The 22,830-nt window shown below is 39.1% G+C and overlaps 1 long non-coding RNA gene across 1 annotated transcript in view; it reads left to right on the top strand.

Moving 5' to 3' along the window:
- Nucleotides 1-10,353, top strand: part of LOC139044787 (uncharacterized) — a 37,683-nt gene extending 27,330 nt beyond the window's left edge. The window contains exons 2-3 of the long non-coding RNA XR_011501954.1: nt 9,982-10,116; nt 10,201-10,353. This is a non-coding gene — a long non-coding RNA (uncharacterized lncRNA). The remainder of the gene's footprint in view (nt 1-9,981; nt 10,117-10,200) is intronic.
- Nucleotides 10,354-22,830: the final 12,477 nt, after the last annotated feature.

Here is a 22,830-nt window from a genome sequence, read left to right as displayed (position 1 = left end):
CTTCCTTCTCCTTAAACTCTTATGAGACAGCAAGAAGACAAGGACTAGTCTCCTTGCTTTATAGTAATAAAAATGGATGCTCAAGAGGAACAATGATAGGTCTGCTGCCGAACTACAATTTGACCACAGAAGTAGCTATTGTGGGACCCAAAGCCTGTCCCATAAAAATCGCCACAAGGAAATGAGAAATAAGATGCTTAGATCAAAAAGAATGAAGAGTGAGACAGAAGAGGGGAGCAAAGGGATGGTTCCACTGGCTCTTCCATCAGAGCTCTCCCACCACAGTTTCAGAGTACAGAGTAGCTGTTGCCATTTGTAACATCAGTTTCACTCCACTACGAAAGGGAAGTCTTGATAAATATGGTCCAAGGTTGAGTGAGGGGGTGGTATCTAAGTCCATTTCCATCACTCCACACATCCTTTAGCAGTCGCATCACTTCTCATTTTCCCAGTGTTTAGATGGTATATATTTCACATATAAAGTCCTCCTCCGAAATTTGTGATTTCTGACTAGAATTTGGAAAGAAAAGGACAGAACGGGTGGGGATAAATTGGGCCAAATACCCTCCAGCTTGTGATCCATTTCTCTGGGTCAAAGTGATCTGATATTGATGACAAACGAGGAGAGAAAGCAAAACATATTTTCTCTCGCCTTAAATGACAAGAAGTTTGAAGTTAAATGACTTACCCAGGTGTAGTGAACCAGCCATCTCGAATATCCGGGAGCATTTTCTCTCTGCTTCCTCTGCTTCTTTACAATGGTCTCCATTTTGCTCTACCCCTAAATATCTTACTTTGCACCCACAGTTTTGTCAATAAAAGTGTATGAGTTTGGGTATTTTGTAAAGTCATTTTTACTAACATTTGAGGTTGAGGAAAAATAGTTATAAACAAAACAAACTGAAAGAAAATCTTATTGCTTCAAGTAAATGATTAAACTACCTTCACAAAACCAACTAGAAAAATTCTCTTGGAAGCTAAGACAAGGTGATGTTTCCAGAAGAAGTGAATCCATTTACCTCCTTTTCTTCCCTTCTCCTCACACTGGTTAAGTATAGGAAGGAATGAGAGTGGAGCAAGGGAAGATAGCCAGAGAGATTGTGCAATTGCCCTGACAGGTGAATCAGTCCCGATTTTAGGTTTGTTTTGTGTAATGAAAGGCGGGAGAAGATGACCATGTCTTTCTGCGACGGCAATGACTGCCAGGGTGCAATATGGTTTGCCTGTTGACTGTGTTTTATCAGTGCAATAATGAAATATTTGAAATCACAAGTGCCCTCAGTTGGACTAACAAATACCGGCATTATCTTAAGATCTCTGTCACGATATTTTCTTCCATCAAAATGTGAAGTTTTTCAGATGACGCTGAAGCCCAGAATATCACTCTTTTCACAAAAGCTAAATGAACTCATCTTTTAAACTACTTCTCTTAATCTTCGCAGCAGTTACTCCAAACCATGAAGGAACTTTAGTACCAACTAACCATTCATACTCTTAATAAAGAGAAACTAATGATTTAGAGATTTTTGCGAAGTACTTTTGAGCTAAAACTTCACCATATGCATTTATATGGCTTCTTTATCCTTCCACCAACCTAGTACCTTAGCAAGACAAAGAAAAGAAAAGTGGCCATCCATAACAAAAGCAAAACAAACTTTGTGTGGATCTGGAAAAACTCTTTTGAATGAGAAAAATGGTCGCTTGTCAAATGTGATATGGAAGTTATTTTGGTGAATCACATACCTATTTCTAATACGGAAACACATCACGTGGAATAGTTTGTGCTAGGACAGGAAAGGAACCTCTCTAAATAAAAATGGAGCAATAAAGAACATTTTCTTCTAGCCAGCTAGTGTGTCTCTAAACGCATTTCTACCTGGTTTTGTCTATAGAGAAAAGAGGACATTTTTAACTTAGCAACCAAGCAACAAATATTCTATAAGTGGTTACATAAAACCTCATTTGTATGGACTTTTGGATCAGAAACTGAGCTGAAATTAGAGAAATTTGGAAATGGTAATATTTTCAAGGAAACTAGGTTTAGACTATATAAAGCATATTGTTGTTGCTCCATTCAGATTACTTGAGATCCTTTCTACCATTTCTACCAACCCATCCTCACCCCCACACCTACCCCTTTTTGATTCCAATAGCCAAAGCCCCAGACTCTCCTCAGAGGCTGGCCCTCAGGCTACTGGACAAAGTACTGCTTTGTCCATATAAAGTAGAAGGAAGTTCTGGGAAAGTATTTCCCTTGCCATCCCCTCTTCAACCACCCTCACCACAGCCCTTAGCAAATGACTAGCTGATGCCAAACCAGATAGTCCAATCTTTTGCCAGGGTAAGACACTCAGGTGCACCTAATACTCCAGAGCTCCCCTCTGGGTTCAAGCTGAGTCCAAGAAGAACATTTCGTGAAGCCCCACCTTTGCTTGGCCTGCTTCCTTCCCTTCCCAGCATCCCATTCCCTTGCCAGCTTCTCCCAGAAGTACCTCCTTAACCAATCACTTGGCCACAAGTCCTCTTCTCTCACCTGGTTCTGGAGAAACTAACCTCAGACAGTAGCTCAAACTCCTAATAAAACGACTCCATCTGGATCCCTACTAATTTATAATTAGTGGTATATATGTGTATGTAATGTTCAAAAACAGAATTTTCTCTGAGTTAATTTATATTAACTAACTAAAATTCCACATAGTCTATTAATTAGTAGATCTTCATAAACCTTTCCTTCAAAGAGAAAACAAAACTAAACATCATCTTACTAAGTGTGAACATCAAATTGAAAATTTGAAGAGTACAAATTAGTGGAGATTTAAAAATCATATTTAGGTTTGCAGCAGTTTTGAAGATCCTTTAATGAAAAATGTTAAGTCAAATTCCTTTCAAGTGACATATTTTTAAATGATCTATAAAGTATTTCTTTAGGTCCCTTGAAACAGGTTTTGTTGCCTTCAAATTAATAGAGCAGCTGATCAGCTAATAGGAGGTAATTTTGATAGAGGACAAACTGTGAAAATGTTAGGGAGAAAGTCATGATAAATCAGGAGCATTTTTAAAAATGAGTAGTAAATGTTTTTTGACCCACTTCCAACTCATTAAAATCTTTTTGAATCCAGCCTAAATCCTTGCCTCAGAACCTTAATAGCCTTTAGTGGGAAAATTGAATTAACTTTTGAATTTAACTTGTAAAGGTCAAAAGGAACATACTTCTGATGACATAGGAAATTAAGTGTGTGCTATTTCATCTTCCATTGTTTAATGCATAATATATCATTTATTCAAAAATGATGAGGGGGAAAAAAAGCTTTTTCATGCAGAATAATGTTCATTTTTTAACCAGAAAAATATGATCATGTTCCTTTTAGATTAATTTTCTCTCCATTCTTTGAAAACCAGAGGAATATCCATATCTAATATGGGTTACATTTTGAATAATAAGTAATCCTATCTATAAGCAAGAGTAAGTTGGAGAACTGAAGCAGTATGTGTCCCTCAGGGTAAATCCAGAATGTACATCCGTTCATTTATTCCACAAATATTTAACAAGTACCTAATATGTGTCAAACATATATACGGTCCCTGCCCTCATGGAACTTAGTCTGGAAGTGTTTCTTCTCATTTTTTTATCCTCCTTGCCTTCTTTGCAGTATTTGACACTATTGATCAATCCATTCCTCTTGAAATTATCTTCTCTCTAAAGTCTAGGGAGAATCTAAACCTCTGAAATATTCATCCCTCCTGATTTTCTCCTGTTTTTCCTAGTCTCCTTCTGCTCCTTTCTTTTGTTCATCTCCAAATGTTGACTTTTTCCCCAGTCAGTTCATCTCTGGCTGTGTACTTGGCTTCCTCTACTGACTAGAAGCTGCTGACACCAAGTAGATATTTCCAATCTAGACTAATCTATGCTCTAGGTGCGTATTTTCAACTGTGCATTTCACTGCTCCGGCTGGATAACCCAGATACCTCAAACTCAAGGTATCCTCCTTCCTCTCACCAAAGAAAAAGCAAAGGAAAAAATTCTCCTTCCCTGTCTTCCTAAGCCCCATAAAATATAATACCCATTAATGATAAAACCTAGCTACCTTAGATCAGAAAACTTCTTGTCTCAACCACTTTAATAGTCCTTATCTGGTCTTTGGGTCTCCAATCTCTCTTCCTACTTTTCTGTCAAGTCACAGTTCATATAATACCACCAAAGTTATCAGTTATAAATTAGATATGATCCATGTTAATCTTCACTTTAAAATCCTCATAGTCCTTTGTTAATTATAGCAGGAAATCCAAACCTCTAAATACTATACACAATTCCCTCCAATCTCACCTCAATCTGCCTTTTAAGATTTCTCTCCATCTATCCCTATCACACATCCAGCACTCCTGGGCTATCATTGTTCCTTGAAATCACAGGCATTGTCAAGCCGCTGCATTTTTGCCCATGTAGTTCTCTCTGCCTGCTATGCTTCCCTCCACCACTTCGTATCTGACTCATCCATATAACTGAGAGCATTGTAAAAATAGGTACTGACTTCTATTCATTTTTGTATCTTCAGAACATAGCCGTGTGCTTGGATTCTCATGGATGTCCAATTTATGTTGAATTCAAAACCCTTCACAATGTGGTTCTCACTTTCCTTTGCTGTCTTGTCTCCAGCCTTTCACCCAGTTCAACCAACTGTTGAGTTGTATAAACTAGTCATCATGACGGAACATATGCTCTTTCATGCTTCAGGCTCTTTGTTAAAATCCTATTCATCCTCCAAGAATCGATTCAATCTAGCTAATCTTCTGCACTCCAGATGCATATTTTCATTTGTTCTGTGAAGGATTCCCCATCTTTTCTCATCAGACACATCCAGGTAGAATTAATTACCACCTTTCTCGATAGTTAATTATCCATAATATAAGACTTACCAGATTAAATCGTATATACGTATGTCTTGGTCTCTCCTATTGAATTACGAGGTACTTATCTTGTCTCATTTCTATCTCCAGCCTCAAGCATAATGCCAATTATCCAGTAAATATCTAAAATTTTGAACTGAATTAAATTGAATTTAACAATAGACCAGATTAGTTGGGACATAGGGTTCTCATAGCACATGGTTTGCAAATTTGGCTGACATTAAAATATCATGGGGAGCTTTTAAAAAATACCAATGCCCCTGTCCCATCTCCAGATTATCTCATTTAAATGGTCTAGGAAGCATCCAGCACCAGTATTATCTACAATGTTCCACAGATGATTTATAACATTGTCAAGGAATGGTGGTGGGCAGCACTGGAGAAGTCAGTAAGGGTCAGATTGCAGAGTTCCATGATTGCCAGCTCTTTCTCTCGCTCTCCCCCTACCCCCACAGTTGCTGCAAAATAAAACAAGTATTCCCTGTCTGCCTCTTAGAGTATTGGCTTCTGTCTCCATGAAATATCATAAGCACCAACGCAGGTTCTCAGGCCCCTTTCCCCACCTTGGCTCCTCCACTGCCATAGCAGTCACCGATGCCCCTCACTTACAGCCTCAGACCCTCCACAGCTTCTGAGTCATTTTGACAGGAATGGCAATAATTTCAACAGCTTCAGCCAAACACTTAGAAGGCTCTGGCATTCCATAAAGCTGGCAGCCAGAATATTAAGTTCCCAGGACATGCCCCCAAGACTCCCTGTAGATCCCAGCACCACTCCTGGCTCATGATTCCCCCACAAGTTCGTCACTCTGGCTGTCCTATCTGGTGGTACCCCATTTGCCATACGAAGGACAGACAGATCTCATGGAACCACTGATTCTGCATTATCCCTCCACCCCCAACCACCGCCATATAGACCTTATTTGTGCCAGATGCCTTCAGCTTCAAATCCATCCTTCTATTCTCTGCTTTGTGATGCTGAGACTATGACTCTGCAAACTGCGTTTCTGTTTTGCTGAATGGCTCTGTTAATAAGACTGCTCTTTTAATAGGGCTCATAGAGGGAGGCTACAGGGCTGGAGGAGGAGAAAGGAGCTGCTTCTTCCTGTTTGCTCTCTGTGAACTTTCTGAAACCATCAACCAGCCATGCCTCTTCTTCACCCTCACGGTGGCAGTTAATCCCAGTAACAGCCATCAAATCCAGTTTGCAGTTTTATCCAACTTCATTGTGCCCTCTCAGAGACACCAGCTGCAGCCAGTGTCCTCTCTTTAGGAATCTGGGTCCCAGGCCCACAGGGTGCATCCTTTGACCATCCAAACGCCACCACCTGCCAAGAAGCAGCCCGACTCCTTCTCAGAGGTCTGAGTTCCAGCCCCATCAGCTCCCTCCTCCTAGCTTTTAAGTTTTAATAGCTCCAGCCCCCCCCCCACACACACACACACTTATTCTTGCAGCCATCCAAAGCCCAGGGGTGATAGCTGCTCCTGCACTTGTTACCTTGAAGATAGCTTCAGATTCTCTTTTAGCCTGATTCAATTCTTCAATAATTAATTAACAATTCTTTATGTTAAATTCTCACTGTTAAAATAATGGGTGTGGTCCTTTTATTGATTGTACCCTATTATTCTAGGCCTGGCTCTAGCAGCAAAATGTGCCTGAATTTTGTCTCAACTAGTTCTGTGCCTTGAAGCTCTTAGCTGTCCTCACTGGAATCTGCCTCTGTAACTGTGATCAAAATGATTGAGCTGTAATATTTGACCCACCACTGATGTAGTATAGCCATTAAGTTATGGACTATTTAACTCGAATTTTGTTTGTTTGCAAAATAAGAATGATATTAGCAGCTTACTTTTTTAAGGAGTAACAAACAGAACCAGTAGAGCCCTAGCTCTTATAAGGAAAGTGTCTGTGCATCTTCAGATTTACCTTCCTAAGCACCAGGGCCATCAGTCACAGCTGGAATCAAAGGAAAAGGACAAATTGCATGAGATGTGCATGCTAGGGTGGGCTAAGCTCCCTCTCCAGCTAAACAACTCACTCTCATACCATGTTTTCACAGGGCACATGCCGTAAAACTCTCCCTCAGCATGCCTTAGCATGCCGTTGATTTTTAGATTCATTCAAAGACACTTGAATTTTTAAATAAAGATCTGAAGTATTGATATGTATAAGACAAATAGAATTGAAATTTATCTATCACTTAATGCACGATAATCACTGTAGTTACATTTTACATGCATTAATTTATTTAATCCTGACAATAATTCTGTAAAGTAGGTTATATTAGTATGTCTCTCATTACAGATAAGAGAACTGGGACACCAACAGGTAAAGTAACCTGTTGACATCATAACTTGTAAGTGGCAGAATTGGGATTCTGACTAGAGAGCCCACACCTGTTGCCACCCTACTTCATTATGATAAAGACTACAAATTGTTTTTACTAACAGTTGGGCTAGTAATTGATTGCTTTTACAATGGCCTAAGGACTTATTATCTTTTGTTCCAATTCTTTCAAAAACTTTTATGATTTAGATTATGAAAGTACTTTTCTATATATTACAGTTCCCAACTTAGGAAAGTTCATTAGCAAATCATGGTTTTTTAATATCATGTATTTCCCAGTAGGAATTAAGTTTCCTATGCCAATCCACCAAAAATGCGGAGTTGTTCACCACATTTTTAGCAGTAAAATTAAATAGAAAACAACAGAGTTTCCTTCTCCTTTAAAAATTATAAAATACATTTTAAAACTAATGAGCCGTTTTAGAAAGCTATAGAACTCAGCAGGGCTGTGGGAAGGCCAGGTTTCTTTTGGGGCCTTTTTATAGGACATAAAAGTGAAATGGGAGAGAAATGACCCCAAAGCTTCCCCAAAAGGGAAAATATCACCCCATCACTTCCTGTCTACCTGTCTACGCACTCCACCATCAACATAGAGTGTGTTCTTCCATAGAGAAAAAGGAGAGAACCTAGGGGTCATGAGCCTATCAGATAAATTTAGCAGAGCCATGCCACCAGCCAACCAAGTAGAGATAAGGGCATCAGAGTCAAGGTTAAAAAGAAAAATAAGGTCCAACTCAGGACCAGGAAGTGACAGGTGGAAGCGGAAAGGAAATCTCTCTGAACAGTTTTGTTACCAGAAGTCAGTGTGGTGGGGTCAGATTGAGGAAGGGGAAGAAGAGGCACTTTAAGAGAAAAGCACTTCAGCTGTGATACCATCATAGATAAAAGCCATGAAATAGATGAACTATAGGTAAACTGGGCATATTATTGGGGCCATTCCTACCTAAGTACTTTTAAGAATCACAATTATCTTTGGCTCTTATTATTTTGTTGCTTACATAAGATCTTGTTTCCAGGAAGAATCTTATTACTCAAAGACACTTTTAGTAAAATGCTACCAACAAGAAATGAATCCAAACTGTTTGATTCTGAACGGTCTTTATGTTTTTAATCTCATTCATTCATTCATTCTGTCACCAAGTAGTTATCATACACCATGGATGGGGCACTGTCCTAGGTGCTGGAGGATAAAATAGTGAAGAAAACAGACAACAATGTCTGCCTTCAGAGAGTTTATATTCCAGTTTTACAATAATTTGAGATTTATCTGCAAATATATTAATGTCCGAAAAGTGTTTCTTTTTATAAAGTGGCAATCCTGAACTTTCTTTGCCTCAGGGAGTATTTATAAAGAAGTAGGTTTACAGATGCCTTCTAGATAACTTCAATATTATGTATCTTTAAAGAGAAGACATGGATTCCCAGATTGATCAATAAATTATCCTTTTAAAGGGATGTCAGGCAAGAGTGACTTGTGCTATTTTTATTGCCTTAGTTTTGGCTTACACGTGTTGGAACCACTTAAAGCTATTGTTTGAAGCACACGGATAAAAGACAAAGTGGATGTGAGAAATGTAAGGCATGTACCATGATCAGCAGAGCTTGTCCCTGCTACTCTACAAATTCCCTCCTTTTTGAACCAAGAGCTGAAACTTGTCTTTGAATGTGTTTTACAGTATCTAAGAAATTTCTACCTCATCAAATAAGTTCCAAATATTGTCAACTGAGCATATATCAGGAGACTTCTCTAAGTCTGTCAGGAGTTCTTAATTCAGGAAATAAAAACATGATACATAGGTTTCTACTGAGGGCTGGAGGAAATTCTCCAACACACAATTAGAGGAAAGAATACAATACTCCAGAGAACAGGAAATGCCAAGACGTCAAAACCTCCCTCAAATAGAATCCTGTGGACAAGGCCAGCTATGCTGAATAGATTGAAAGATGATCTGGGTATGACTCCAGGGTTTAATAGACGTTTTTCTCTAGAGTAGATAACTCAAGCCTATGAAATAAGCTATCAGATAATAAAAAATTTTAAGCAAAAGAAAAACAGTAAAATTTAATCTATAAATAGGAATGAAATTTAATAAAAGTTGATTAATTTTACCTCCACTCGTTCAGAATTTGAGATAATTTCATGAAGAATAAAGTTTACCTTTTTGGTAATTTGAGGTGAAGGACCTTCTAGGTCAACGTTTCTCAAACTTTAACATTTGTCCGAATCACCTGGAGATTTTGTTAAATGCAGATTCTGATTCAGGGCTCTGGGATGGGGCCCTGAGATTCTGCATTTCCACCAAGCTCCCTCTTGGTACTTATGCTATCAGTGCACAAACATATTTGAAGTGGCAAGGATCTGAGCAAATCGAGGTAAGCCAGGTTGCAGGGGGAATGATAAGTCAACCAAAAACACACTTTCATAATATCCTTGGGGGAAAAAATGACTACTTACAAATGAGTCTTTGTTGTTCATTGAAACAGTTGTGGTAGGAGTTCTACTTGGCAACATGTTGTAAATAGCTAATTGGAGTTAATTCACATCACTAAAAAATGAAAACAAAGGTTTTCTTTAAAAATACACTACCTTGCCAATTTTTCATTCTAGTTTCATTCATTTATAGTGCCTTCATTTTAGTTAATTAACATGTGGGATTTGGACAACTAAAAGCCAAAGAGAATGATGCTATTATATATCTTAAATTCTTCTTGGGTTCATTTTCCCATTAGGTTTGAGACCTTCCCATTTGCCTACCTACTTCTTCATTTACTCATGAAAAAACAGAAAAATCTGCTGAGAGCAAGTCCTAAAGAGACTAAGAACAGCTTCTAAGATGTGCCTCCTCCGCTCTACCCCTACCTTTGGTAAGACAAATGAATGGGTAAGATTATTTTAAAGTAGGGGCTGGCCCCGTGGCCGAGTGGTTAAGTTCGCGCGCTCCACTGCAGGCGGCCCAGTGTTTCGTTAGTTCGAATCCTGGGCGCGGACGTGGCACTGCTCATCGGACCACGCTGAGGCAGCGTCCCACATGCCACAACTAGAAGAACCCACAACGAAGAATACACAACTATGTACCGGGGGGCTTTGGGGAGAAAAAGGAAAAAAAATAAAATCTTTAAAAAAAAAAAAAAAAAAAGATTATTTTAAAGTAAATGTTATTGTAAAACACTCACTATAAATAATAATTCATTAACAGCTCCAAAGTGGGAGGCTGGCCCCGTGGTGTAGTGGTTAAGGCCGGCGCACTCTGCTTCAGCCGTCCAGGTTCACGGGTTCAGATCCCAGGTGCAGACCTACACTACTCATCAAGCCACACTGTGGCAGCAACCCACGTACAAATAGAGGAAGATTAACACAGATGTTAGCTAAGGGACAACCTTTCTCAAACAAAAAAAAGAGGAAGATTGGCAACAGATGTTAGCTCAGAGTGAATCTTTCACACCAAAAAAAAAAAAAAACTCCAAAGTGGCATTTTATGGGTCACTACAATGGCTGAAAATTAGCTGAGGTTGTCCAAAAGTCTTTAATGTACCTTGGTCCCTGCCACACTACTGAACCTAGGAATATTAAGAAGTAAAGGTGATTGTACTTTCCTATTTCTGGGAAATGCTAAAGAAACATAGATTCTACAGGATATCTGTCTTTAGTCACCAATGATGACCTGGTTTTCTGTGGCAAATGAATAGTCCCTCCACCATAGGGAAACAGAAGCAAAGGGCAGGAGGACTGAGATGGTGGTTCAGTGCCAGGAGTATACAGTAAGGCATATGACGTGAGCAAGAGAGTGTCAAGAGGAAGAAACAAGAAACAGCAAGATGAGGAAAAAGGAGAGTACAGAAATGCATCATTAAAATAGTGGAAAAAGAAAGCAGGGAAATAAGGAGACTTTTAGAAGGTAGAAGAACTTCCAAAGCCAAAGTTTTAGCCATATAGACTGCCTGAATTTGTGCCTGGAAAAAGAGGGTCCCCCAGATCCACAGAACATACCACCAGTCCCATGCAACATGGCAGAAGGATTCCCAAGCACAAGAGTATGACCCAAGTGGAAAGTACTTTCCTGTTTTGGAGATGCATGACTTAATCAAATAATAATTGACTACCCTGTGTCTGATTCCATGTTCGCTAAGCAAGTTTTCTCTACAGGGAAAAACTCTACAAGTTTTACCTACAGGGAAAAAAAATAAACCAGACTAACAAAATAAGCTTGATAATCAACTTGACATTTGTATTTCTCCTTATAAATTAATCAATTGGCACAGATGGAAAAAGAAAGAAGCGAGGAGGGGTAGAGAAGGGAGAAGGAGAGCCCAGTGCTAAACCACAGCTTGAGTTATCCCTCTTGAGAATAACTGGGACACAGAAACCAGGATTCATCAAATCGAGTGTCGTCTTAGTAGACCTAACTTCACAAAGTGGGAGCTAAATTGAATACCAGATGAACAGAGTCAGATCAGAAGTCAAAAAAAACCTACTGGGCATGAGAGAGGAATTTGAGTAGGGAAAAAAAAGACATAGAGATCAAAATTGAGAAGGCAAAGAGAACTGAGACTCAAGAAAAGAGAGCATGACATAAAGCAGACTGTAAATAAGGATGTACTTCAGAACATTCTTTTTATGTAGGTCTCAGTGAGATTCCCAGTGAACCTGAAGGGAATATCCCAGACCTAACACCTTAGGAGTCTTTTATTCCCAGCCTAGGGACTACCAAGACTTCAAACGATATTCAAAGCCACTTCCAGCTGACAGATATGACCGTTTTCTTGCATAAATCATGGAAGGGAGCAGTGAGTCTCCAGCCTGACAGAGCTCTCCATCTCCCCTGGTCCAAGCCCTAGCTCTGCTGGGAAGAATACAGGGGACCGTGTAAAAGTAGACCAGACAGAAGAGACAATGACTTCCGTAAGTTGCCTTAATGAGTCACATGTTCTGACACCTGAGACCATGGTTGCATTTGGAAGGGTGGGAGCTGTCTCAAATACAAGAGAGAGGAAGCATTCGAGGCTGTTGAGGAGTTCCTTGAGTCATGCACTTCTATGAAGTGAACCTTCCAAGAATTATGCTAAAGATAAGAAAAGAAGGTGTTGCTCTCAGCCTGTGCTTAAACTGAGTAAGTCACAGAGCTCCTGGTTACTCCTGTCTTTAGTAAGAGGCATTTTAGACTGATGTTCCTTAAAGAGACACAGAAAATAATAATTACCTCTGGCCTTAGCAAGTGAGAGCTGTGAGTGTTCCTAGAAGTTACTCAGTGTCTTTTTCTCAGCAGTTCTTACAGTCAACAGGAATCCACACCTGAAGCCATCAGTTTCTACTCACCCTCTACCCTCTCATTAATGACGCATTCATATGCTTTGACTGATCTTTGTACCTCTTGTTAGTGACCAATGATCTGTTGGTGAATTGAAAATATGGGTCCTATTCAGCCCTGAAAAAGACATTCCCAGGAAATGCACTAAAATAAAATACTCATGTAAGCACAATGTTCTTATAAATCTCAGTATTTATGTCTTTAACACTCACCTAGTTATTTTCTACTAAAAGCAACACTTAATCTTCTTCTACAAGCACAAATGGCAAAGTCAACAATACACACTGTACAGAGGTCTCAAGAAGAAAAGCTGCAAAAACAAATGAGAACTCTGTTCCCTAGAGCTTTTCCTAAGCAGAAGTGTGAAGACAGGGAAGTTTTCCTTTGGCTTCTGCCCATCTCTTTCTCTAAGTCCTTCTCCCATAGTGCCTACTTCCTCCCAAGCTCTATCCTTCTACCTATGTCTTCATTGCCCAGAGCTCACTCAGACTGTCGGAGCAGTTCAGTTTGGGTACACCTTCCTCAGACAGTGTCCCACCTACATCCAGGACATGGGGCAAAATAAGGTTAAAATCAACACAACTGTCTACAAACAAAATTCTGATGAAACGAACTGTCCTGGCCTCAACAAAGCTATTCTACGCTACAGAAGTCAGAATAGTGTTTACCCTTAGGTGAGTGGTTAGAGATTGGAAGGGGGTGTGGTGGGTTTCTAAGTATTGGAAATTTTCTGTTTCTTGATCCAGTGCTGGTGGCACGGGTGTGTTTAGTTTGTGAAAACCTACTGAGCTATACGCTTATAATATGTGCACTTTTCTATATGTATAATACACCAAGAAAATGTTAAAATAAAATATAATGACCTGAGGAATGAAACAATGAAAGAGATTGAAGTGGTTCAAAAGAACTCAAAATATAATCAGCGTAACCTGGATATTTTAAGAAAACTTATTCCAAAGAAAAAGTGGAAAGACAAATCTCTTGTAAATATTTTTACCCAGTCCATCCTTGCTGGGAAGCAGTTTTGTAAAAGATTTCAACAGGCCCAAATGGGTTTTCAATGTCTTAGAATTGCAAGGTGTCTGTAGGAAAGGAGCTGAAAAATCTCTCTGGCACTGTCCTGAGACATGGGCAAGCATTGCTGAATCAGGCTGGAGTGGTGGGATGTCACTAGTTGATTGGATTACCCAACTAATTCCTCTGCCCAGATTCCCGTACTCAGCAAGCCATCCATAGAGAGAGCAGAAATTCTGTTTAGGGCTCTAAATTAATAATGTTCTACTTTTACATAAATCTCTGTGGAGTCCCAACTTCTCCCAGTATAGGGACACTTTCTAACCTAAAAAGGTTTATCAAACTCTCACATAATAGTAACTGTGCAAATAGCATTTACAGTAACTTCCCAAGGCGTTATGGCCCACAGGCTGGGGACACAAAGTAATCCCCCCACCAGTCACCTCTAATAGAGCATTGTCAAGCGCTGGGACATGCTCCCCCACTGGGCACATGTGTAAGCTGCATCCCTTTCTCTGGGCCAGTCCAATTAGACTCTGTGGGCAGTTGCCAGCTTTATCCATGAAGAAGAAAGTATGTGACTTCTACTGTGTGTCAGCTATAATAAATGGGGTCATATTGAGGCAATGAAAAACTGTTTTGATATTTCCATCCGAGTGATCTTATTGTGCATTCTCAGAGAAATCTTCAAAGAGATTGGTTATAAACTTCAAATCTCTTGAACAATCACTATTCTGGCAGTACTTTAAACTCAAGAATTTGAGCAGGTGTTTTATATTAGTCTTACAGCCATAGCACTGAACACACTTCACAATACCTGTCAATTTAAAGAGATTTGATAATTTCAAGAAAGTATCACAAATCGCTAACGGAGAGAAGCACCTGCCAACAACGGTAAAGGGACACACATTGAAAAGAAATTTTAAATATTTGTAAACACATAAGGTTTCAAAATTCACCATTAATCTGTTTATGTTTTCTAAAGTTAAAAGCTATTTTTTTACCAAATAAAAATTCTTTGTAGTTATTTTACTTAACTCACTTCCCTTTCCCTTAATCGTTCGACTGCTCAAAAATGGAAATATTGCAGCTGATAAATTTCAGGCAGACATTTTAAATTTGAATTTTCCATTCAGAGAAAATCTTGTCCCTTCTCTTTTGGGAGAATATCTCAGTGTCTAGTTTATGTCATTATTTGAAACATACCTAAAACATTCTGTCATGTTCATCATCATCAGTTCCTTGGCAATCGTGAAGAAAACATTCACGGAAAATTTATGTCCAACATTTAGAGGTACCTAAGTTCCTGTTTTCTCATACAGAACGTCATTGTTCTGTGCTTGACAAGGAAAAAACATTAACTGCTCTCCCAGAGCAACCTTGGAAAAATAGATAAGAAATCAACATCAGTTTTGGATCAGTCGTTAAAATGATGCCTAGGTATAAGTTGAAGTCATCCACATCTGGAGATGAAGAAAAACCAAGAAATAAAAATGCTTTATTTCAATTTCTTGAGCTTTTTTTTTCTTTTTTACTTCAATTAGAACTAACCGAACTATTTAGTTAGAAACCACCTCCCCCCACTATCCGCACCCAGACTATAACTCTCCCTGGTTACATAATATACCAAAGCCAGACTGGAGAAGCTAGGGAAAAGATGGAATCTACAATCTCATGTCTTTAAGCAAAAGAGAGAGAAGAAAAACTACCCTAGCAAACTTAGAGAACACTGGGGAAAAAAGAAAGCGTATCATTCTCTTTACATGCAAAGTTATTTAATGCGTAATAATCTCCACCCGAAAGGACAGAAATCTTTTTTTCCTAACTACATTGGCAGTCATTCTTTTGGCTTGATAATTATGAATGAACGCTTCTTCAAATTCTCAAAAGAGGGCTTTTTAATTCTTTCTGCTAAAGTATATCAGCTAATTTAAATTATGAAAGCAAAACTCAACTTTTGCCTTTGTTCATGTAACACAGTGGTTTTCAACCGGGGATAATTCTGTCCCCCAAGAGACATTTGGCAATGTCTGGAGACATTTTTGGTTGTCACAACTTGAGGAAGGGGGGACTGCTCCTGGCATCTAGTGAGTGGAGGCCAAGGATGCTGCTAAATATCGTACGATGCACAGGACAGTCCCCTCCTGCCCCCACCACACCAAAAAAAGACTTGTGAGGCCCATTATTTCTGTCCAGATATCTACCTAGAGAAAGCATGGGATACTTGTAGAATGCCCTGAGACCCAGAATAACAAAAATAATCGCAGTGGACATGGAGCTGTGATGCCCAAATCCCTTTCAAGGAAGGAACTGTTGCCCCAGCTGCTGGGAATGCTGTCAGCAAATGTCCTCTAGCCGCCAGCTTCATCGAGGTTTGCCTCAGCTGCAAAGATCCTCCTCTGCCAAGGCCATGCCCTTCCAGGGGTGGTCCACATCCAATGACTGATTGCAGCAAGGATATAAAGGCTTGGCCATCTCAGCCCCCTGCAGGACAACTCTGATGGAATATATAAACTCCAGAATTTCCATCAGATATCTGGGCAGCATTGCAGTTCAACTTCTCCTTCTGTTTAACCCTACTTCCTTCCACAGCTATTGACTTATAATATACATCCTTTACTCCAATCTCTGACTCAGCATCTGCTTCTGGAGAACCCAGCCTAGGACGAGGCTCCTTTGGATGAAAAGCCCCTGAGGAAAAGAATTTGGTCGAAGCAAATAGGTTCCCCTAACACTCCATCTAGGAAATAACCATGAAGGGTTCGCAGAGCCCACAGAAGCCCCTGGGAAGAGTGCTGAGGGAGGAAATCAGGGGACGTGGGATCCACTTAAAGCATAGAAAACTGTGCAATAGTAGCAAGTTAGAAATACTCCTGAGACATTGAAAATGGCTTATTCAAGTTAAACAATGAAAACGATATAATTTTTAAAACTCCAAAACCCTTCTAGACACTGACAAAAGACTGCCTCTGAAGTAAACTGTGAGATTTAAAATCAGACCCAAAAATACAATATTGTGTTAGTGACAAAGAAAAAAGAGGAGATGAACAGTACGAGGGAGCTGAGAATGCCAGCACCCTAAGGTCCATCTGCCCTTCCTCACCTCTCACCACCTAGACTGAGTCATCTCTGACCACAAACTCACATCTTAAGAGGAGAGTACAACCAGAGGTCCTTACTTTGATGAGTTGGAAGCTCAGAAACTCTCATGGGAACTCAAGTTAACTAGATTCACAGTCTGGGGACACGCCCCTCAGTGACTTACAAGGGAGTGAGACCATGAACCAACAGGCCATGAACCATGGGTATTTTTAGCAGTGAGACATCCCAACATGACTGAACCATAAAACTTCAAATTTCGCAAGTGATCCTCATCTGTGAGAAATAAAAATTTTAATGCATTTATTGTCAGAAGAGGGTGGGCCGCAGAAACTATTTAAAAGTTATTTGAAACAATAAAGACTTTGCACATGGTGTGCAAAGAACTGTGTTTTATGGGTCACTATAACTTATGTTCTTATGGAAACTCATTTTCAAACACTATATTTTTCTATCTCTTTGGTTTCGCAGATAGGCATTTATTTTTGACAGATGACTCCAGCTTTCGTAATGCGAAACACTTCTGAAATTGTGGAAATTGTACCTTAAATGAATCTTTGTAAAAATAAACATAAGCTTTTGCATTTTTCGGCTAGAAAATATTTAATGTCAGTTAGATGTTCAATAAATGAGCAGGTAAAGATGAGAAGAAATGCACACGAATGTTTATTAAGCTGTGTCAAACATACAAAGCAGAGGAAAGTAGAGACTTTTAGACTGCTGTTTCTTATACCTATCTCCAAAGAAAACCTGATAAATAAGCATCAATTCAGAATCCAAATGTCCAAGTGTCCTAAGCAGTTTACAGGAACACAGCCATAGTTAGAACCATAAACCCAGCATTGTGGGGCTCAAGGTCCAGTTGGGATGATTTTTTTTTTTTTTGCAACATGCCTGATCTTACAGGGTCACATGCACACAAAGGCAGCCCTGTAGAGACCTGCACTTCCCCAGTCCAGGGCGATAAATATGGGAGACCAGTTGGGAAGAAGAGATGTGTGAAAAAGATGGACTGTCATCAGACACCTAGATCCCACTAGAAAGGGAACAAACAGAGGAACAAAGAAAGTGACAAAGAAACCCTTTGCTGGGGACAGGGGGGAACCCGGCATCCATCCTAGAAAGGCTCCTGTAGATAATAAAGGGGAAGGTCTCATTAAAAGAAGGGTACCACCAAATAGGACGGCCTCTGAAAAGAGAAAGCCAGTCAGAAGTTTCCTATGGGAGAGTCTGAAATGCATGATTATGTCACATGAAATCAAGTCTCTACTATGTAGATGTAGACATAGATGATATCGATATCAATCTAGACATATCCGTATAGATGTCTGCTACCTGAAATCTTGCTAAGTTTTCTACAGTTTCTAAACATGTTGGTATTCCTTGGGCAAATGACAAAACAAGCAGGGACTGGCCTCTCATTATGTATTCTTACTTTTCTATATTCTGTTCTTGGTGGTAAAAGTAGAAAAGGATTTAGGAGATGCCATGTTAACATTTGCATTAATTCACACTTTCTTTGGAAGTTTAATCCTATCAGTCAGGAAATGCAAAATTTAAGGTTCTTCCATTTATGTAAATGTGCATGCCTTTAACTGGCTGCATTTTTAATCACTAAGAAACAATTATTATTGTATTGTCCCACTTTTATGAAATAGCAAGTTCAGTTTCCTTTGTAGCACCTAACTGTCATGTAGTTCATGGATTTTGAGCTCAGACTGGCTACATTACCATTGCTCAATGCAGAATACTGTTTAAAAGGAGTGTACATTTTGCACATCCAAAATGACATGCATGCACAATGATTTCACGACTTACAATGCTAAATGAAGTTATAAAGCAATTGGAGAAAGCAGATTGGTAAGCCAGAAACCTAAAGCTTTTATAAATGCGTGAACGTGGCCTCCAATTTACCCACATCTCTGCTTCTCCGTCTCCCACTGTCTCCCTCTCCTTTGGGCATCTCAGTGATCATTATCACCTCCACCAGAGAATAAACAAGTGAAGAAGAAAAGACATGGAATTCAAATCAGCATGTTGTTTTTAGTAGACCCTTTGAAAGATTTGTGGGAGAAAAAGTCAAAACCAATCGCTAAAGTGAGGTTTGGAGAATACATTAGATTTCATTTATTTATGCTCTTCCTCCCTTGTCCACCCCATTAGCACAGATAATTCAAAGTTTGCTTCATTTATCATAGGATGCCAAGCTATGCTGTCATTTTAAGTCAAGACCACAAAAAGAAAACAGGATTTTAAATTTCTGTGGGAAGAACAATTATAGAGACAAACTAAATTACTTCAAGAAAGACAAAAGTAGTTACCAAAGGAAGTTGTAGAATCTTCGTCTTTGAAGATTTTTAAGAATCAAGTAAACAACTTCCTCAGTGAAGACCTGCTTGGAGACAGAGAAATCAACCTGTAATTTGTTAAGGTCATATGCTCTATAGTTTTATGTTAACTTACTTTTTAAATGTGCAAATTGTAGATTATTTGAAAAACAAGGGAAAATTTGGTATGGTTTAATTAACGACATAAAACTCAGAAGATCCAAATTTTCCCCAAACTGTGATTACAAAATTTGGTTGCATTACCTTTAAAATCCAGTGTACAGCGACCCTAATCTCCACATCCAGGAATAGTAATAATGCCCCCCCATACACTTAGACATATTATGAAGGATCCCCAGGTTTATATATTCTGGTTTGTGAATCAGACACAATCTGCGCAGATCTCCACAACTGGTGACTTCCAGAAAGCCTGACCCACTGCTCTCGGCTCCCTTGAGTTCCTTTAACAGTAATTACTGGAACCTGAACACACTGCAGAAATGACCTTGTCCCCAGGGCCATGCTCACTCATTGCACAGCAACTAAAGAAAAGTTCTGTTGATTAACCTAGAGTTCAGCAGTTTCTTGAGATATAAAGAAAGACACCGCCATCCCCCAAGGACAAACAAAATCAAAAAATAACTGTTTGGGTCCCAAAATTGGTCTTGTAGCTCTTAGTGATTGGCTCTTTGGATCCATACCCACGGAGTTTCTACACAGAGAATTGTTATTCTTACCCCATGAAAACCATGCTTCAAACTAAATTGCATAAAAAACTTTAGGCTATTCAAATTGGGGTGGGAATATTTAGCCTCAATGCTCACCTGCTTCCCTCCACTTCCCACATGCTGTTTGGCCAGATGGTAAACCCATTACCATCCGTATCCACCTTCTACATTTCCTGAGAGAAAGTATGGTGGCTCAACTCAATTTTCTCAACTAAGCAAACATTTGTTGAATATCTATTGCTAATATCTCTTGCATGTGAACATGACAAGGTACCTGCTATGCTTTGCCAGGGGAAATACAGGACATGATAGGAACACACAGGAGATACTTGATCCAATCTCCAGAGATGAGGAAGTTTTCCTGGAGGAAGTGACATCAAAATCAAGACCTGAAGGAAGATCAGGTTATCAGGTGCACTTTGGGAAAAGAACATAGCTTGTACAATGGATTGCACATGCAGGAGAACATTCTGTGCTCGAGGAATTTACATGATTCTGTATGGCTGGGTCAGAGGAGCAGTGAGACATTGCTGAAAAAATATTCAGGAGCATCTTGGATGCCATGCTGAAGAATTGGAACTTTATCTTAAGGGGGCTACAGAAAGTCATTAACTGGTTTTAAACAGAGGAGTGACACAATCAAGTTTGTGTTTTAGAAGATCATTCTGAAAATGGATTGTAGAAAAGTGAGGCTGGAGCCCCTCAGTAGAGATACAACATAAGGTTGGACTGTGAAAAATAGAATAATTGCCTGAACAAGGAAAAAATTGAGCTGGGCCCTAGAATTGAAGAAAGGCTGTTCCGGACTTATGGAAGGACCAAATGTATAAGGAGCAGAAAGCAGATGACTGCACCAAAGTGTATGGGCCTTGAGGAGGAATGTGGTGCACAGTGAGGCAACAAGAGCACTTGAGGATGAATTCAGAGAAGACCTCAAATTGCACTCTGACTTCTTTTATTCTGATAGCAATATAGACCCCTTGAAGAGTCTTGACATGATCTAGTTTTAGAAAAATAATTCAAGGAGTAAAGCAAATGTTATTGTGCACAACCATATTGACCTGTGGGCTTTTTAAAGGCAGATCATCTCTTATTCATATGTGAATTGCCAGGACCTTACACTGTATACATTTGGCGAGTGTTCAATACATATTTATTTATTGGTTGCTTAGAAGATGGTTGAATGGATGGGTGGATGGAAGGATGAGTGGATATGTGGATGAATAAACAGATGAATCATTACAGGACAAAGATAATGAACTGTGGATGAAATAATTTATCAGAAAAAGACAAAAACCTAAGAAATGTAAAATAAGTGATGGGACGCTCACCATGCCCTGCAGGAACTAACAGAGGAAATGAATCTTCCTCATCCTCTCTAATGAGCTCTACGTCCTGGTCTTCAACAACCCTTTTAAGTGTGTCTCCCAAAATCTGCCATGTGAACTCCCTATTGAGATATTTTTCCTTCAAGACTATCTTCAAAACCTTGAACTTTTACAGTAATGGGTTCCCATTTGCCCTGAGGAATAGGACAAAGGATGTCCCTTCCTTGGGATCGTATAGTAAACCCCAAAGACAGAAATGAAAGAACAGTACCTTTTTAAGAGGCAACCATATATTTTTTTCCCTGAAATCAACACACTTTCTCATACATAAAATAAAACTCTTAGAACCAGCTCCTTATTTGGAAAGAATAAGTTGTTTCCTTGATTAATTGCACATTGCAGAAAAAAAGACTATGTAGGAGGTAATAATTTATGGTAGTAATTTGAGGTGATTTTGTCATAAACTTTCTTCCATGGTTTCCTATAGTAGATTTTGGAAAACATCTTACTTTGTCAAAAAAGGAGGGGGGTGGAGGAAGTAAAATAAATATTTAAGCCCAGAGAGATCATTCCAACAAATGTTCATTCTTAGATCATCTGTTCTTCATTTCATGATATACGTTATAAACAACAGCCTCCAACTCTCACATTGCTGCATACTTTAAAATTCAGCAAATATGTTAGTGCACATATATAATGTATTGTTGTCGTTTGCATTCAGAGCTAACACTACTAATGGAGTTGTTTGCCATATATATGGATAAGGTTAAAAATCTCGAAGGGAGACTAAGTCTTCCCACATGGGCAGATGCATGGGAGGACGGTCCTATTTTTGTAGCTCTACAGACCATTTTAGAACAAATCACTTCTCATGACTCGGTATCAATGGGTTACTGAAGTGTTTGCTCTAAAGGAGCTACATGGATTTACTCACTGCCAAGTGGGTCTTTTGGCTGCTGCTACACCCAGAATATCTTAACTATACAGCACGGCTACAAATTGTATTTCAGGATGTCAAGTTAACATTTCTTCTTCTGGAACCTGCAGTCATGTCCTGTTTCAGTTTTCCAAACAGCTGCTAAAATTTTTCTCTTTTGTTAGGGGAGAAATACAGCATCAGGGAGGGTTAGCAAATACTGGTCTATGGTTGAGAGTTTTTGTTTTTGTTTAGCACTTTAAGACTTTACTTTTTTTTAGAGCAGCTTTTAGGTTCATAGCAAAACTGAGTGGAAAGTACAGAGCTTTCCCATATATCCCCTGCACTCACACATGCACAACTTCCCCTGTTATCAACATCCCCCACCAGAATGGTACATTTATTACCATCAATGAAGCTACATTGACACATCGCAACTACCCAAAGTCCATGGTTTACATTAGGGTTCACTCTTGGGGTTGTACATTCTATACTTTGATCCAATATATAATGACATGTATCCACCAGTATAGCATCATACCATGAATTAGTTTTACAATTTACAGAAACTCAAACAAGCAAACCAAAAGTACACACACACATACACACACAATATTGTTTTTCAAAAAGCTAGATTTTATTCAACTTAAAAGACTAAACTTTATTCTAAAGTCATGTCCTTTCTTCTAATTTTTTCAATAAAATGTTCTTTCTCCTGTGAAATGATAATGGCAAAATGGAAATAATATTACTTACTCCATGGGATTGCATGAGGATTAAACAGGATAATCCATGGGAAAGTTGGCACACTGCCTGGCTAATAGCAAATGATTAATAAATGTTAAGTAGATCATTATTGTT

Source organism: Equus asinus, chromosome 3, assembly GCF_041296235.1.
Source record: "Equus asinus isolate D_3611 breed Donkey chromosome 3, EquAss-T2T_v2, whole genome shotgun sequence".
Classification (NCBI taxonomy): domain Eukaryota; kingdom Metazoa; phylum Chordata; class Mammalia; order Perissodactyla; family Equidae; genus Equus; species Equus asinus.
The sequence above is the reverse complement of the archived record's forward strand: the minus strand, read 5'-3'. Positions and strand labels throughout refer to the sequence as shown.